This window comes from Cryptomeria japonica, chromosome 1, assembly GCF_030272615.1.
Source record: "Cryptomeria japonica chromosome 1, Sugi_1.0, whole genome shotgun sequence".
Taxonomy (NCBI): domain Eukaryota; kingdom Viridiplantae; phylum Streptophyta; class Pinopsida; order Cupressales; family Cupressaceae; genus Cryptomeria; species Cryptomeria japonica.
In genome coordinates, this window is record NC_081405.1 from 277,435,789 (window position 1) to 277,454,743 (window position 18,955).

Sequence of the window (18,955 nt, forward strand, 5' to 3'; positions counted from 1 at the left end):
TGACCCCTTAAGACACCATACGATCCGTAACGACACTGTATGGTGTCCTAAAGGGCCACAGGATGTTCTAAGAGGTCATAGAATATCATCACCCCTTAGGGCACAATATGACCCCTAACAACACCTAAGGAGTCATATGGTGTCCTAAGGGGTCATAGGACACCATATGACCCCTAACAACATTGTATGGTGTCATAAGAGGTCATATTGTGTCCTAAGGGGTCATAAGACATCATATGACCTTTTAAGACACAATATGACCCCTAACGACATTTTATGGTGTCCTAAGGGGTCATAGGACTGAGGGGTCATAGGACACTTATGACCCCTTATGACACCATATGAACTTTTAGGACACCATATGGTGTCCTTAGGGGTCATATTATGTCTTAAAGGGTCATCTAACACCTTTTGACCCTTTAGGAAACAATATGACCCCTAATGACACCTAAGGGGTCATATGGTGTCCTAAGGGGTCATAGAATATTATATGACCCCTTAGGACATAATAAGACCCCTAATGACACCATATGGTGTCTTAAGGGGTCATAAGACACCATATGACCCCTAATGACTTTAGGGGTCATATGGTGTCCTAAGGGGTCATAAAACACCATATGATACCTTAGGACATCATGTGACCCATAACAACACCATATGGTGTCCTGAAGGGTCACAAGACACCATATGGCTACTTAGGACACAATATGACCCCTAATGACACCTAAGGAGTCATATGTTGTCCTAAGGGGTCATATAATGTTCTATGACCCCTTAGCACAACATACGACCCCTATCGATACCACATGGTGTCGTAACGGGTCATATGACACCATATGACCTGCAGTACAAGCTAATATTGCCTGAGCAAGTCAAATCCCTGTGAATAAACAGTACACCCAAACACCTCAATCTCCAATCCCAAAAGTTAAAATGACCATGGGAAATAATAGTGCTATTACCCCTTTTCAAAGAAGACCAATCAATCTAGAACAATATAGACAATTGTTCTTTGATGGGATCCTGGGATATCCATATCATGTTCCCACTGAGTTAAGAGACAGACTCCATAAATTTGCTGGGAACAATGCAATTAGTGTTGAGGAACATCTGAAATCTTTTGGGGATCTAATAAATGATTATGAGATAGTAGATGAAGATGTTATTATGAAACTGTTTGTTCAATCCCTGGTTGATGATGCAAGAGATTGGTATAGAGGTCTTCCAGTCAATAGCATAGGTTCATGGGAAGATTTTAAAAATTGCTTTCAAGAGCAGTATGGTGACAAGACTAATGTGAGTTTCATGCTAAACGAGTTCAACAATATTAGAAAATCTAAAAATGAAATGGTCACTGATTTCAATGCCAGATTCTAGAAGGCCATGCACAGATTGTATCAAGTGATGAGGCTAGATGATAACATGTGTCTTAATACATATTACAATGCATTTGATTCCAAAATGGCCTATATCTTGAGAGATAAAAATCCCCATAAATTGAGAGATGCTTTTAGAATTGCCATAAATGTAGAAAGTAACAAAAAAGCATCTAGGAAATTAGGAAGAAGGACAGATGGTAGATTATGGCAAGAAACCAAACAACAACCTAATAAAGTTGCTAAAGAGGATGATAAGATAGAGAAATTGGTTATTGCTATGAAAGATTTGACTGCCAAGGTTAACAAAAATGATAAACCTCATTATAACTGGCAAGATAGACCCCCTAGATTACATGATATGCCATATAATACCAATTGGAAGGATTGTAAACCCCAAATTGAGAAGCCCAAAATTACCCAAAGTCAAGACACACTAGATCCCTTGAAAGGGAAAACTGTTCACAATATAGAAAACACTCCTTGGTGTATTGCTTGTGATGGACCACATTCTCCTCATCAGTGTGCAGTGGCTCAAGCTCTTGAAGAATCTATGAGACCAGAAGCAGAGCCTGACATTAATATGTTTGAAACCATCATAGAAAGTGATGAGGAATCTGTGCAAAGTGAATACAGTGATGTGCTAGATAATGAGAAGCTAGTGCAAGGACAGTTAGCCTTAGATTGGCATCCTATATTGAATGTGGTAACAATTGAAGATGAAGAGGTTCATCTTAGGAGGCCTAGTGAGGAAGAAGTTAGAAATCTCACTAAAATTGCAATTGCCAAAGCAAAACATAACTATAATCTGAGAAGCACCAAGAGAGACACTGATCAGGGTGAGCCAGGTTCTATGTTTGTAAAGGAAGTTACAAAAAGGGGGGCATCAAGTAGTGCTACTACTTTTCCTAAGGTCAGTCAAGAAAAAGGGGAACAAGTTAAAGATGTACATAAAGGCAAAGATGATAAAAATGTTGGTGACATATAAGGAGCAGAGACAATGAAAAGGGCAAGTCAATTCAAAACAGAAAAAGTTAGGGCTAATACTGAAATATGCAATAATTCTACATTTGACATGGCCCAAGCTCTAACTCAAATGAAGGTCATTGTTCCGTTAGTAGAATTACTAAAGATTAAAGAACATAAGGATGCAATTTTGTCTTTATTCTCTAGTATATTTGATAGTAACACAGTATTACCCACCGGTTTAGCTAAAGTTGGAAAGGATCAAGAGTTCCAAACCCCAGAGGTTTATGTTGGAACCACTATCACTCAGGAGCCTTCTCAGGTAGATCCCTTCTATGTTACCTTGTTAGTCAATAACCGGTTGATTAAAAACTACATGATAGATTCAAGAGCTGCTGCTAATGTAATGCCCTATGGTGTTATGAAAGAATTAGGGTAATCAGTAACCACTGTGTATGGGAAATGTTATGCCATGGATAATAGAGAAGTACCTATGATAGGTACAATGAAAGATGTAGAAGTAAAAATAGCAGCATTCCCTGAAGCCACTTACAAAATGGATGTTATTGTTACTGACACTAAACCCCACTATGGTATGTTACTTTCTAGGCAGTGAGCAGCAGCAGTAGGGGGAAATGTTCAACTAGACTTATCCTATGCTACCATTCCTATTAGTGGTAATCAAGTTAAATTATACAGAGAGCCACAAACTCCTAGGGTAATTGAAAATGTAGACCCTAGTATGCTTAATTGTATGATTGATGTAGATCTAGAAAACTTTAGACTTCAACCAATTTCACCTCAATTGAAGAATACTGACCCTATTGTGGTCAAGCTACAAGCACAACAGTATGGATTGTGGCAAATGTATTTTGATGGAGCTTGCTCTAAAGAAGGATCTAGAGCAGGGGTTCTTTTTGTGTCCCCATCAGGTATAACTTTTAAGTATTCATTTTTATTGGCATTCCAGTGCACAAATAATACTGCAGAATATGAAGCCCTATTATTGGGACTTGAAGTTGCAAAAAGACATGGAATCTAACTATTGAAGGTAATGGGGGATTCAGAATTGGTTGTCTCTCAGGTGAGATCTAAATATGCATCCAAGAATGATAGATTAAAGCAATATAAGCATGTTGTTTGGGATGTTATTGAGCATTTTGATGCATTTTCTATTAATTGGATAGAGCGAGCAAAAAATATTATGGCAGATTTCCTAGCTAATGTTGCTTTGAAAAATGATGATGCAACGCTAACCGGTATTTCCACTGTGGAAATAAAATCTAGGCCTACTATTCCTGATAATGTGTACAATTGGCAAGTTTTTGCTAATGATGAAGACATTCTTAGGTTTATCCAATGTGTTGATGATTATGATGGACAAAAGACTAATTGTAATGCATTGGTGGAAGTGGTAGACAATAGAGAGACAATGTTTTGAAATGATGTGGTCCAGTTTGAAACCAATGAGATACCTAAAGGGCTGGTGGAGCTAGAGAGCATGTTTAGTTATAATGATAGTCATTTACATCAGTAGTCTACCACCAAGTTGGAAGAGTTAGAGGAGGTAAACCTGGGGACAAAATCATCCCCTAAATTGGTATATATTGGAAAGAAGCTACCCCCTCATGTCAGGACTAACCTTATTAATTTATTGAAAAGGTATAAGCATGTCTTTGCTTGGTCTTATGAAGACCTAAAGGCGTATAGACAAGATCTTTTTCAGCATGAAGTTCCTTTACTTCCAGATGCTAAGCCTTTCAGATAGAAACAGAGGCCTATCAATCCCTTGTTAGAAACTAAAATGCAACAAGAGTTGACCAAATTGAGAGAAGGGGGGATTATCAAACCAATAAGGCATTCTTCATGGGTCTCCAATCTGGTCCCGATGAGGAAGAAGAATGGAGACATCAGATTGTGTGTAGATTTTAAGAATTTAAATGTTGCTTCCTTGAAAGATAACTATTCATCCCCAAATATGGAAGCCATGCTACAAAGAGTGACAGGATGTGATCTTTTATCCATGATGGATGGTTTCTCAGGATATAATCAAGTGTTGGTAAAGGAGTCTGAACAGTTTAAGACAACTTTCACTACTCCATGGGGAACTTATGTATATGTGAGAATGCCATTCGGATTAAAAAATGCAAGAGCTACATTTCAGAGAGCTATGGATGTAGCTTTCAAAGAATTCATAAACATCATCATGGTGGTTTATCAAGATGATCTAACTTGTTTCTCTAAGAAAGCTGATGATCATTGTGGACATCTAGAGAAGGTGTTCAATAAAGCCTTGGAATTTGGTGTATCACTAAATCCCAAGAAATGTCATTTTGGGGTCACTGAGGGAAAGCTACTGGGACACATAGTTTCCAAGGAGGGGGTAAGGATAGACCCTAAGAGAATTGAAGCAATCAATAAGGTGTCTAAACATAAAAATGTGAAAGGTATCCAGTCTTTTTTAGGTAAAGTAAATTTTGTTAGGAGATTCATTGCAAACTTCGCAGAGATAGTGAAGCCTATCGTCAAATTGCTTAAGAAGGATACAAAATTTTATTGGGATCAAGAAGCTTCAAAAGCTTTTGCTGAGATTAAGAAGGCAATTCAGGAGGCACTAGTGTTGAAATCTCCTGATTATAGTAAGCCTTTTTCTCTGTTTTCTTTTGCTTCATATCATACGGTGGCTGCAATATTGCTACAGAAGGACAATGAAGGATATGAACATCTCATAGCCTTCTACAGTAAGTCTTTGCAAGCGAAAGAACTAAAATATGAGACCATGGAGAAACAAGCTTATGCCCTAGTTAAAGCTGTTAAGGCTTTTAGGCCATATTTAGTGAATGCGAATATCATTGCCTATGTCCCACATGCTACAGTTAAAGATATTTTGTCTCAATCTGAGGTTACTGGGAAGAGATGCAGATGGATCAATAGAATTTAGGAATTCAACTTGGAGATAAAGATCACCAAATTGGTGAGAGGTTTAGGTTTGGCTAAGCTCATGACTGAGTTGAATCTCATGAATGTAGAAATACACAATGTTGAGGTTAGAGATGCTTTGGTCACTAGTATTGAGAGGCAACCTTGGTACACAGAGATAATCCAAATTTTGAGAGGTGCTACACTCCCAGAAGAAATGACATACAATCAGAAAAGAACTCTGAAACTCAAGTCCCAAAAATATGTGCTCATTTAGGGTGATCTTTTCTGGAGGAAAAGAGATGGAGAGTTACTAATGTGTTTGGATGAATTTCAAGCTAAACAAGTGTTGACTGAAATGCATGATGGAGTATGTGGAGGTCACTACTCTGCTAAGACTACTATTGGTAAGATAATCCAGGCTAGGTACTTTTGGCGCACCTTATTTAAAGATACTCATGCATATGTTCAGAGATGTGACCCATGTCAAAGATTCTCATCCAAGCTCAAGTATGAAGGAGCCCTACCCCTAAATCCGATCTCTGTAGAAGCTCCTTTTGTCCAGTGGGGCATTGATTTTATTGGAGAGATTGTTGAGAGGTCAGGGAGAGGTCACAGATGGATCATAGTGGCCACTGATTATTTCACCAAATGGATAGAAGCCATCCCTACAAGAAGAGCTACTAGTAAAATTGTCATTGATTTCTTGATGGATAATGTTGTAACTAGATTTGGAACACCTGCAAAATTGGTGATGGATAATGCCATGTGTTTCAGATCAGAAGAGTTTGTAGGCTTTTGTACTAGTCATGGTATACTCATGTCATACTCATCACCTTATCACCCTCAGGGGAATGGACAAGCAAAATCTAGCAATAAAAGCTTGTTGAATATCATCAAGAAAATCCTAGAAGAGAATAAAAGATCTTGGGATCAAAAACTGAAGTTAGCTCTATGGGCAGATAGAATAACAGTTAAGAAATCCATTGGAATGTCACCTTTTGAATTAGTCTATGGTGCCCAAGCCAGATTGCCGGTAAATAACCTTCTTCCAGTGTATAAGTTTTTGCAAAATGAGGACATGGAGGTATCTGAACCAATGGAAAATAGAATGATCCAAATTGTAGAAATGGAGGAGCTTAGGACTTCTGCCCATAAGAAAAATCAGAAGATCCAGTTGCAGTCAAAATATCTTTTTGATAAAAGGACATCATTAAGGAAGTTTCAAATTGATGACATGGTTCTTCAGTGGAATGCAAAAGGACAGGATAAGGGAAAGCACAAGAAATTTGAATCACTGTGGATTGGCCCTTTTGTGGTTTGTGACTTAAATGGTAAGGATTCATATTTCTTGAAGAATATGAATGATGAAATGCAGGAATTTCCAGTGCATGGACAATTCTTGAAGCATTATTTCTCTTAATTTCCATGCACGGTAGGTCCTTTGTTTGTGCATATTTTGTTCCTTTCCTGCTTTTCTATTTTGGTCTATGTTTTGGTCTGTTTCTCCAGAGTTTCTAAGTTTTCTTGTGTTGACCTTACGATCAACCATCCCCAGTTAGAGCCGTTGTTATCATTGATTTAAAAATGGGTTTTTCTTTTCTTATGATTGGCTATGGTTTGTTGAAATTTTGAGTAGGGCGCTTTTTCAAATGCTTCAGCTTTGTTTTAGGCCTCAAGGGTTTAGGGTTTTTAATTTGAGATCCTCCAATGTTTGTTTAAAACCCTCTGGTTTCTATTCTTTCGTTACTTTATTCACTTAAGTAATGGGTCATGGGATCGTAGGATGTGTCCCCCCTTATTGTTTGCCTAGGTGGTCATGTTAATTAATTGAAAAAGTTATGACTTATATGTTTTTCTCCTAAAGTTGTCGGGCCCAGTAACTAGTGCGCATCTCATGGATGGATCTACGACTTTTGCTATTTCACTAGGTGAAGTTGTGCGTAGTTTAAAACCAGTGAAGTTGTGAAAATGACATGGCATGCCACCTAGGCGGTCTAGCTGGTTGATGAAAGCAAATAAAATGGCGGCACACAGAATAAGTCACAACAGTCAGTAGGTCAGGATTAAAGGCTAAAAGGTGGGCCCCAGAGGTGAGTCAGGTCACCAGTTAGGAGATGACCTAGTGGATATAGCTGTCAAGAATTAATTGAGGCCGAGTGGCTTTCTCTCGGCATATGAAAAAGTGACGAGTCAGCTCTGAAGATGACTGGATGCCAGGTGTTCAAAGTAAGTCAGCGGGCCCACCACTCCTGAAAGCCTTTTCAGATGGTTAAATGCCAATCAATTTAAAGATGATCTGACAGCCCGCGCTATTTTGCAAGGGTAAGATGCTCATGCTTTATACCCTGCGAAATAGTGAGAGTGAACGAGAGTCGTCCACGTGTCGTGATAGATGACCTGGCGGATATAGCTGTCAAGAATTAATTGAGGCCGAGTGGCTTTCTCTCGGTGTATGAAAAAGTGATGAGTCAGCTCCGAAGGTGACTGGATGCCAAGTGTGCATAGTGAGTCAGCAGGCCCACCACTCCCGAAAGCCTATTCAGATGGTTAAATGCTGATCTCTTAAAAGATGATCTGATGGCCCACGCTATTTCGCAAGGGTAAGATGCTCATTCTTTATACCCTGCAAAATAGCGAGAGTGAATGAGAGCCGTCCATGTGTCATGATGGATGGCAACATGTCCGATGACACGTGGTCTTAGAAGAAAGTTGTGGGCCTGCCAAAGTGGAACCAGCGGTATAAAAGAAAGACACGCGGCTAGTATTAGGTTGAATGCAAAGGAAATTTCAAGGCCAATGGTTGGGTGCCACATGGTATCATGTAGCCAATAGAGAAGTGGGACCCAGTGCGGAGCCAAAGCTATTAGTTAGTCTAACGCTCGATCAAGTTTCTTTTGATCGGACGGTCAGCGCTATTTCATAGGACCAAGCTGCCTGATAGTTATGCTTCGGGAAGTTGCGAAAGAGAGAAATGAAAGGCTTGCAGGAACGTTGTGACCTGTTGGAGTGAAAAATACGAATTCTCCTATGAATTCAATTTTGAAGGGACGACCGAAGCATGCAGAATCAATGTTGTAGTTAAGACTCTGAGTACAATATTTGATTTCCTATCAACCAGGTGAAGATATCTTTTAAAGAATTTTTGCAGAGGAGTGGATGTAGAGCTATTTTCTTCAGGTACAGAGCAAGTCGGTTCATTTGCAGAGCAAATTCCTTCAAGTGAAGAACAGGTTTTCTCATACTCCTATGTAGCAATTCCTGTGTGGTGTGTTTTAGATAAGATAATTGATTTGTCACAAAATTGTCTAAGAGTGGTATTCATTTCTTATGTTTTCAAAATGGCTCCTAAAAGAGAATTTTCTAGCAAAGTTAATTATTTAGAAAGGAGTGTTTGTGATTATTTTTTAGAATAGTTGGCATTGTCAACTAGTCAGGCATCAAAGGCAAAAGAATTAGTGCCTAGAGCTCCTCGTTTAAAGATAGGAGAAGGACTGTATGACAAGGGCAACTGGTTGAGAGACCCATAGGTTGGATTGTCTGGGTTGGGGTTATTTAAGATTGGATTTGGAATGAGAAATTCTCTGGCCTCGCAAAACAGTATTTGGGAATTAGATGTTGGGAAATTGGTAGTCCCAGGGGTATTTATGGACATAGATTTGTTGACCCAAATTGCGCTCAACTTTGATCCAGTCACAAGAAGCATTCGGGATATAAATGGGAAAACCCTTGTTGAGATTAACGCTGAAGAATTCAGGAAAGCTTTTGGGCTTAATGAGTTTACCAATTTTCTAGAACCTACAAATTTCATATCATTAGCTAAAATTTATGGTGCACAGAGGAGTCATCTCAGGAACAGGCCTCTCAAGGAGTTTTTTGTGAAGATAGGTGGGTTAACAGTTGTAGGACCCAACACACAAGAGCCCTTTTCATTGAGTATGTTCACCTTGAGGGCTAAAGGAATGTATTGGGCACTTTGCCAAGTTTTGGGAGAAGATGCTGAAGAAAATATGCCAAATCATTACCTGTTAATGATTGCTCAGATTTTGAATCCTTCTCTTGCAATTACATTTGATTATGCTTCTTTCATTGCTGATGCTATCCATGGAGGGTTAACAGGAATAAAGAATGGAAAGGTGGATAGGCCTTTCGGATGGTACTCACTCCTGATGCATCTATTTCTTTTCAAAGGTGGTGATTACTTTGCCAGTGAACTGGACCTTGTCAAGGAGAAAGAAGGAGAAAAAATGCTGGTACAATTATGGAGTAATGTGTTGTCATGGGATAGAGAGGATGCCAGTTTCTTGAAGTTTGACAAATACTTTGCATCCAAGATTAGGACTCTCCTCTGCTTGGAGAACCCAAGAATCCCCAAAGTTCTTCTAGAATTCATAAGACCAAAAGAATTCGCAGAGAACATAAAAATTGTTCATAACTGGGGTGACATTTTCTTGTATCCAGTCTCAATAATTTTCAGAGTGTTTGGTTTCAGAGGCACCCCATTCTTGCTACCCTACTAGGTCCCTCTCAAAGTGGGAATTGCAAAGATCCTTAGACAAATTGGTGGTGTACAAGAGGCAGAGTTGACAGGTAGGGGTAAAGGGACTATTTTCCCTGCAGATACCATAGCCCACCAATTTGTAATAACAAAGGGAGGTTGGAATTGCTTTGAGGATTTTCTCAAGCCTTATAATTTGTCCACTGTAGTATCCAAGTGTGCTGATCCAAAAGACTTCTTCAACGACATGTTTAGAAAGAAGGCAGCATGTAGAGGTAGATCCCATCAATTTTAGTTTCCTGAAGACCTCATCAGAAATGAGTTTGATCTAGATGAGCAGGAGCTAAGGAAAGAGAAGTGGGTGGCTTATAAGAAGGCCTTGGATTTCGTGCATCAATTTGATGCCAACTATGACCCATTGTCTAGCTTTTTCCCACTAGAGGAGAAAATAAAGTTTTTAATTGTTTGCTTTGAAGATGTGATGCAGACCCTGAAGGAGAAGAGGGAAGTTGTAATCAAAAGCAACCCTGAAAAGGAAAGAATGATCCTAAGTAGGTTAGCTTCTAGCAAAGAAATCCCTCCTGGTGATTATACACTGCATAAGAAATCCAGTTATAGTGTGTTGATGCCTACGATAGGGGAGCCCTCTACCTCTAAAGGAAAGAGGAAGATACAAGATGTCATTGACATCCAAGAAAGCCCAAAGAAGCAAAGGGTAGGGAAAGAAGTACAATCAGATACACCTTTGTATTCCCCATCCCAATCCCCTATCCATATAGGAAATGAGCAAGTAGCAGTTGAGCAACTCCTATAGTTAGGTAGTCTAGGGGAAATTGCCTACACTTATGATGAGGCGGAAGAAGGAATGCTAGAAGAACCCATTGCTGCTCAAATGGATATTACCACCACTAAACTCAAAGGCTAGGAGTGGGATCCAGAGATAAAGCAGGCAACTAATGCCTTCTTGGCTGACAACAATTTTGTCACATCAGAAGCATTTATGCAGTTTATATGGAAACAGAACATAGATAAATATAATGCTAGATGTGAAAAGAGAAAGGCTGAGCAACCTAATAAAGATCCAACCCTGATAGAAGAGGAAATAAGGCAAGAGATGATGGAAGAGTTCAAAACCATCACCCTTGAGCAAGGGAGAGATATGGTGGCACAAGCTGGAGTGCTTATTTTACCCGAGTGGGATATAGCAGATGCCTTGGTACTAGACGCAGTGAGGAAGGAGACCAAACCCATGGAGGGGATTGCTTTCAATAAGGATAATGTTGCACTCATCATGTGGTCTCTCAAGAGAAATGAGAGTAAGAAAAGCAAAGACACCCTAGGGTCAAGTTACCTTGGTGGAATGATGGTGAAGAGAGTGTAGAGTACAGGGGTAGTGGAAGCTGCTAGCACTATGTTAGAGACTGCAAAATTTAGTGTTGCAGTAGCAGAAAAGGAAGCCAAAGAGAAAGAGGCCCTCCAAGTCAAGCTGGAAATAGTTTTGAAGGCTTATAACAATGCTAAGGAGGAGATAAGAGGTAAAGATAGCATCATTGCTAAGCTGCAGAGCCAGTTGACTAGACAATACCATCAAGGTGAGTCTTCAACACTGATGATCTCCTCTTCTCCTACAAGACCTCCACCTACCAGCACTATCATTGAGTTTCCACCATCTCCAGCACTCTCCAGCTCTCAAATGGTTGAAATTACTCCTCAAGAATTAGAAAACTTAAAACAGGCTCAGGCCTTATATGCAAAGAAGTATGAGGAGAGAGTAATGGCTACAATTTCCAGTTTTGCAGATACAATAAATGCCTCATTGCTCTACAACAATGTAGGTAACATTATGGATATATGGAATGAGCTCAGGGGAGACAAGGCTATTTTGACACCTATTTTTGACAAATGGAGGCCCAGGGAGCAAGATTTAGAGTTTATGTGTGTATCCTGCAATGAAGCAAGGGCCAATCCCATCATTAAATCCACTTCTGACATCACTAAAGTTTTAGTTCAATTAGCATCAGAGGTGGATAAAGTTGATAGGAAGGTTAGTTTGTGCAAAAAGGAGTATACTGATCAAGTTTTTGAGTTGCTCCCAAGAGTTTTTTCTAGCCCGGATCAATTAAAGGACAATCAAATGTGGCTTAAGGAGATAGAAGCTAAATTGTCAGCAAGAGTTAAAGGAATTATTGATCTAGATGATGCTTCTTTCTTTGTTTTGACAATACAAGAGATAGAGAAAATTAAGTCACATTATGGTTTTCTCAATTCATAAGTTAATAAAATGAGAAATTCTTGGAAAAGGTTGACTAAGACCAAGGATAAAGTGATTAATTTCTCATGGCCAACAGAAGAGGTGTATGATGAGTGGACAACTAAATATGCCACCCATGATCCGGAACAGTTTGAGAGCACCCCTAAAAAGGTAGAAGAGGTTGCAACCGAACAGCTTGTTGAAGAAACTGTAGAGGCCGAAAAGAGCTTGTAACTATTTTTGCGAAAAGCTTGTAACCTCTTTATTTTGAAAGAAATGATTGTAACAAATTCTCCTCGAGAAGTCCGAAGCTTTGTGCATCCATGTTGTTATAAATGGATACCAGGACTAGAGAAAAAGGGGTCACAAAAGAATTGTAAGAAAATGTTGCAGAAATCTATCTGAGCTTTTCTAAGTCTAATGGAGAATATTCAAAAACTTCTTGTAATATTTCTTGAACTTAATACCAATATACAGACCATCGGTTTTGAGTGAAGCTTTGTGTTGTCTTCAAGTGTGTTTACAATTTGTTTACTATTTTCATTATGAATAATCTAGGGTTGTTCTATTTGAATGGAATTGTAAAACAATTTAGTAGAAGTGTTCGTTAGCTTTTCTCTTTAGGAGGGAAATTAAAGATGCGAGGATCACCCATACCAGTAAACTCTTTGGAAGAGACTTTGAATTTTGATGATCATAGCTTAATTTGGAATGCATAAGTTCTTGTAGGTGTCAGGCATATACAAGGATTAATAGAAACCAAGCCAATGGGATGCATAAAGATATTTTGTTTAAGGAGTATTATCTGAGTTTAGATGACTCTGTGACCTTGGATAAGGCACTGGTATTGATTGAAGTTGTTTATTGCATATTTTGTTGATCGAAATGCTGAATTTAAGTATAATTTCCATTCTTTGTTTTTAGTTAATTTCAAGGTGAATAGATCCACTAGTTTTCTAGACTGGTTTGCTGTGGGTTTATGTTTGAAAGTGTGAATTCTATTCACAAAGGTATACCCAACTAGGCTCTGAGTAAGTCCGAAGTGTAGAAGGTTCAATCAAACCTTGTCATATGTTGTCTTGAGAATTTCCTTATCTTTGATGTCTCTTCTACACTGAGTTTAATCATATTATTTTAAGGATGTTAAAGAGAATCAGATTTTGAAGACAACAACCCCTAATGACACCTAAGGGGTCATATGGTGTTTTAAGGGGTCATAGGACACCATATAACACCATATGGTGTCTTAAGGGGTCATATGGTGTGCTAAGGGGTCATAGAACAACATATGACCTCTTAGGACACAATATGACCTCTAAGGACACCTAAGGGGTCATATGGACACCATACAACCCCTAATGACATCATATGGTGTCTTGAGGGGTCATAGTACATAATATGACCCCTTAAGACACAATATGGCCCCTAACAAAATCTAACGGTTCATATGGTGTGTTAAGGGGTCATAAGATACCATATGACCCCTTAGCACACCATAAAATTTGTAACAACACCATGTGGTGTCCTAAGAGGTCATATGGTGTCTTAAGGGGTCATAGAACACCATAAGACCCCTTAGGACACCATACAACCCATAACGACAACACATGGTGTCTTAAGGGTTCATATGGTGTCTAAGGGGTTATAGGACACCATATGGCCCTTTAGGACACCAAATGACCCGTTAGGACACCATACAACCCCTAACAACACTATCTGGTGTCTTAAGGGGCCATATGTTGTCCTAAGGGGTAATAGAACACTGTATGACCCATTAAGACACAATATTACCCCTAACAACACCTAAGAGGTCATATGGTGTCCTAAGCAGTCATAGGTTACCATATAAACCCTTAGAACACCATATGATCCCTAATGACATCGTATGTTGTTCTAAGAGGTCATAGGATACCATATGACCCCTTAGGACACAATATGACCCATAATGAAACCATATGGTGTTCTAAGGGGTCATGTGGTGTCCTAAGGGGTCATAAGACACCATATAACCCTTTAGGACACCATACAACCCCTGACAACATCTTATAGTGTCTTAAAGGGTTGTAGGACACCATATGACCCCTTAGGACACAATATGACCCCTAACAAGACTTAAGGGGTCATATGGTGTTTTAAGGGGTCATAGAACACCATATGATCCCTTAGCACACCATAAAACCCCTAACGACAACATATGGTGTCCTAAGGAGTCAAAGGACACCATATGACCCCTTAGAATACCATACAACCCCTAATGACACCATATGGTGTTCTAAGGGGTCATAGAATATGATATAACCCCTTAGGACACCATACAACCCATAACAAACACCATATGGTGTCCTAAGGGGTCATAGAGAACCATATGACCCCTTTGGACACAATATGACTCCTAATAACACCTAAGGGATCATATGGTGTTGTTAGGGGTCATATGACCCCATAGAACACTATATGACCCCTTAGGATACCATATGACCTCCAACAATAACATATGTTGTCCTAAGGGGTCATGTCATGTACTACGATATTAAAAGGGGTCATATAGTGTCCTAAGGGGTCATAATGTGTCTTAAGGTGGCAATATGAACCAATATTACAATATAAAAAATAGCGTCAATACTACTTACAAAAATAAGTTTAGATCACCCCTTGAGAGTGAGCATGAGGTTCAAGGATGAAAATTATAAAGCAGTATGCTTCCCTTATCTCCCTCCTTGGGCTCTTTCCCATCCCCCCTCTCTCTCTCTCTTTCTCTCCCCTTCTCTCTCCCCCTCCTCATTCCTCTATCCCTTTCTCCCTCTCTCTCTCTCTCCCTCTCTCTCTCTCTCTCTCCTCCCTCCACTCTCTCTCCTCCCTCTCCCTCCCTCTCTCCCTCTCCCTCTCCCTCTCCCCTTATCTATCTGTCCCCCCCCTCTCTCTCTCTCTCTCTCCCCATACCCCCCTCCATCTATTTTTCTCCTTCCCCCCATCTCTCTCTATCCCTCTCCCTCTCCCCTTCTCTATATCTTTGTCTCACTCTCTATCTCTCCCTCTCTCACCCCTTCTCTCTCTCTCTCCCTCCATCCCTCTCTCTCTCTCTCTACCCATAGCCCCTCTATCTCCCTTTCTCCTTCTCCCACCCATCTCTCTCTCCCTCTCCCTCTCTCTCTCTCACTCACTACTCCTCTCTCCATCTCCCTCAAGTATCTCTCTCACTTTTCTTATATGTGAACAAATCGGATATCAAATTATATTCGATATCCGATTTGTTTTCTTTAGGGCACCAACATTTTAAAAATGGGTTCCAATGGGAGTTTTTGTAGCTCTAGGAAAAATATGAATAAAAATCAGATATCTGATTTTTACACCACACAAAAATAGGTTTGTGGGCTGTTTTGTGCATTATTGCAGGCGACAATCACGAGTTTTCAATCAGACAGTGACAAAATTATGCTTTTGAGAGATCCTTGGAGACAAATTTGTCATTTTCAATCATTTAGAAATATCTTTGTGAAGGTATAATGGAAATCAACAATCATCAGAAGCACAAACATAAAAGAAATCTTTTAAATGACCAAATTTAAGTATATAGACAAAGAGATATAGGTCATAGGAGGAGAAGACAAGGTGTGCCAAATATTGGTGAAGCCTTTGCAAATGTTACTTCAAGTGAAGAGGAAATTGAATTTGAAAATGTTGAGAAAGTTATTGAAAATGAAAATGAAAATGTAGAATTTGATATTGGAAATGTTGAACATGCTATTCATATTAGGAATGACAATGTTGAAATAGATATTGAAAATATTCAACATGATATTGAATTTACAAATGAAAATGTAGTAATTGAAAGTGAAAATGTGGGAATTGATAATGAAGGTGAAAATTTGGGTGTTCACATTGAAGGTGAAAATTTCAAAATTGACATTGGAGTTGAAAATTTGGGAAATTTTGACATTGAAGGTGGAATTGTTCAACAAAGTGAACAATAGGTAACACCGAATTACATGAGAAATGAAGACCCTCTCATGGATGGAAGACAAATTCCAAATTCAAGACCTTCAAGAACCCCAAAATGGTTACATGAAATTGATGAGAATATTATTGTGAATCTTGAAGGAAAGAGGTCAACAAGAACCATTCTATTGTAGGCTACACAAATTTTCAACCAATATTTTAACAATAAGACATTGACCGAGCAATGCCAACTTTTTGTTAAATTGCTAAAGATGCAAAAGATGAGATCATTGCTAGCCAAATTGAAGATTCGTATGATCAAGAAGATGGAGATAAATTCTATTATTGTCAAAAATATTTTTAATGCTCTTAATTATAGTGGAAAAAATACCAAGGAAAGAGATAAGAGAGCCGCTTGAAGAGTGATTACAACCTCCTTAGTAAGCCATCAATTGAGGAAGACTCATTTTATGAGACAAAATTGTGTTGATTTGAACATAAACTATAAAAATTTGAATAGAGAACTTGCAAGAAGATAAAGACTCGATGATCCCCTTCAACATGATACATGGGATTTTGGTGGGAGGATTCCACGTGTTGAAAAAAATTGATCAACAATTTGGAGGAAATTAAACAATTTTGGCACTCTAATTCTAAAGTCACCCAATGTAAAGGATGTTTTGAAATTAAGAATTGACAACTGAGACCATACACCACATCCCAAATATTTCTTGGAATCAAGCCAAACAAAGTTGTACAATTTTTTTGTGAATAACATCCAAATTTGTAAATATCGCAAAGGGCCTTTGAATATTTGAAGCCATTTTATTGTGTACTTCTTAAGATTCGTAATACTTGTTGTTGCAAATACCATGTGGAGTTTTCTATGTACCATAAAATTTTATGTTATATTCATTCTATGATGCATAGTCATGATTTGTTGCAGGAGTGTGGTGCAATGCAATTTCTGAGATCATCAAGAGACTTGCTAGATCTATTTTTGTGTCCTATAGATGATGTATACTTTTTATATAAAAATGATTATTTGAAAGAGAAGTGCTCACAATGCGGTGGGTTGTCAAAGTTTGTTTCGTATTTTCATGAGGGCAGTGAACATGAGTTTGGAAAGAATATTGTTGAGAAAAAAATATATGAGATAGTGAAATATACTTTAAAGAGTGGAGGTGAAGATTCTAGATGCGAGTTGGTCTCTAAAGAAGTTAGTGTTGCTGATTTTATTTTGGATTTTAAGGAAAATCTTTTCTACAAGTATGTAAGGCACACCTATAGGTCTCAGTGGTTGAATCAACAATTCAAGATGTGTAAGAACTCTTTCTCAATCGGCACCATTATATCGGTGGTTGATTTTGTAGAAAACTATACAATGCAACCACAAAAATGAGGTATAGTCTTAGTATTACAATTCAATCTAGATTGCTATTTTTATTCACATAACATATAGACATGCCATTGATAGTAGAAAAGAGGATAGGAAGATAATTAGGGAGTATCATTTTTATATGAGTGATGATAGATAACACTCCTCCAAGTATGTGCAACATTGTTTCGAGAATTTTTTTGAGTTCTTGCAAGAGAAAGGTATTGCAATTGATCGACATCTCATATGGTTGGATAACTGCATAGGTCAATTCAAGAATGCTCGTATGTTTTATTGGTTGAGTAGAATGCATGTAGAGAGGTGAATACCTCATGTTTGGAGCTTATTTGAAGCAGGGCATGGGAAGGGCGAGCATGATGGAGCAAGTGCATGTTTAAAGAGAGTTCTAGTTAAAGCTCAGTTGAGGATTTCAGCTGCAAATTTATCTAATGCATGTTCTATTGTTGATTGGTGTAGTTCAACATTGTCACAAGAATGGACACTTGATTTAGCAGTGCATAGATTCTTTTGGTTGGTTGAGAAGGGAACAATGGGAGATAGATTGGACTATCAAATAATTAAAGATTCTTCAAAGATGCATTCATTTCACAACTTAGATGCAAGTACATGTTCCATTTGGACACGAGCGTTTGCTTATTTTTTGTAGAGTTGTGTTCTTTATGATTGGGATCAGTGCGAGCCAAGTGAGTGGGTTGATATATGGCTCCCACAATATCTAACTCCTTTATCTCAAACAATATCCATGTAAAATGATGACATGGAAAGTATAGTTGAGTATGACCGTCTTTCAGATCTTCTACAGCTAGGATATTTTTTTGCAATGGTTGCACCACAAGGGAATGAAGAGAGATCAGTCTATTGGTTGGCATGGTGTGTATAGGGAAAGAAAAAGCTAACATAGCTGGTGACAAATGATGATGGGTTCACACATCCTACAACTTTAGTTGTTGTTGCAGGAACTTGGTTGTGAACATAGATGATTAGAAAGAATGGAATACTTGCATTTGAAGACTATGAGAGACACAAAACCATTCTAATGTATTCACACCTTATTATAGCTACAAATGTCAAGTTGTTGAAGCATCAAGCAAGACCGAAGACCAAAGAGCTACAGATAGTGACTAGTGTTGATCATGAAGCAATACTAGATACTCTTAAGAAAAGAGATGACCCTTTAGGAACACTTGAGTAGTAGGTCTTTATTATCTTTTATTTTTTTAACATGCCTTTCATCTCAACTAATAATCATAAAACCTTAATGTTCAAGTTTGTTACGTGTATAATAAGAATGTGTTAAAAATGGAGGTCTACTTTGATGAACATTACTTTTGCATCATGATTTTCATGTGCATAGTGGGTACACAATATAATTTGTATAATCCTATCTCTTCATTAATCTGATGTCTTCACTTATTATCATGCATTTCATTTCATATAATGATCATAAAACCTTTATGCTAATACAAGTCTTTTTTATTAAATAAAACACTATTGCATTATGATTTTTTCACTGCATTATAATGTTAACTAACTCACATCAACATAGGAGAAGAAGGATGTACAGGTCACTGGTATGCTGTGTGGATGTAGAACAATAGGACTCCCACTAG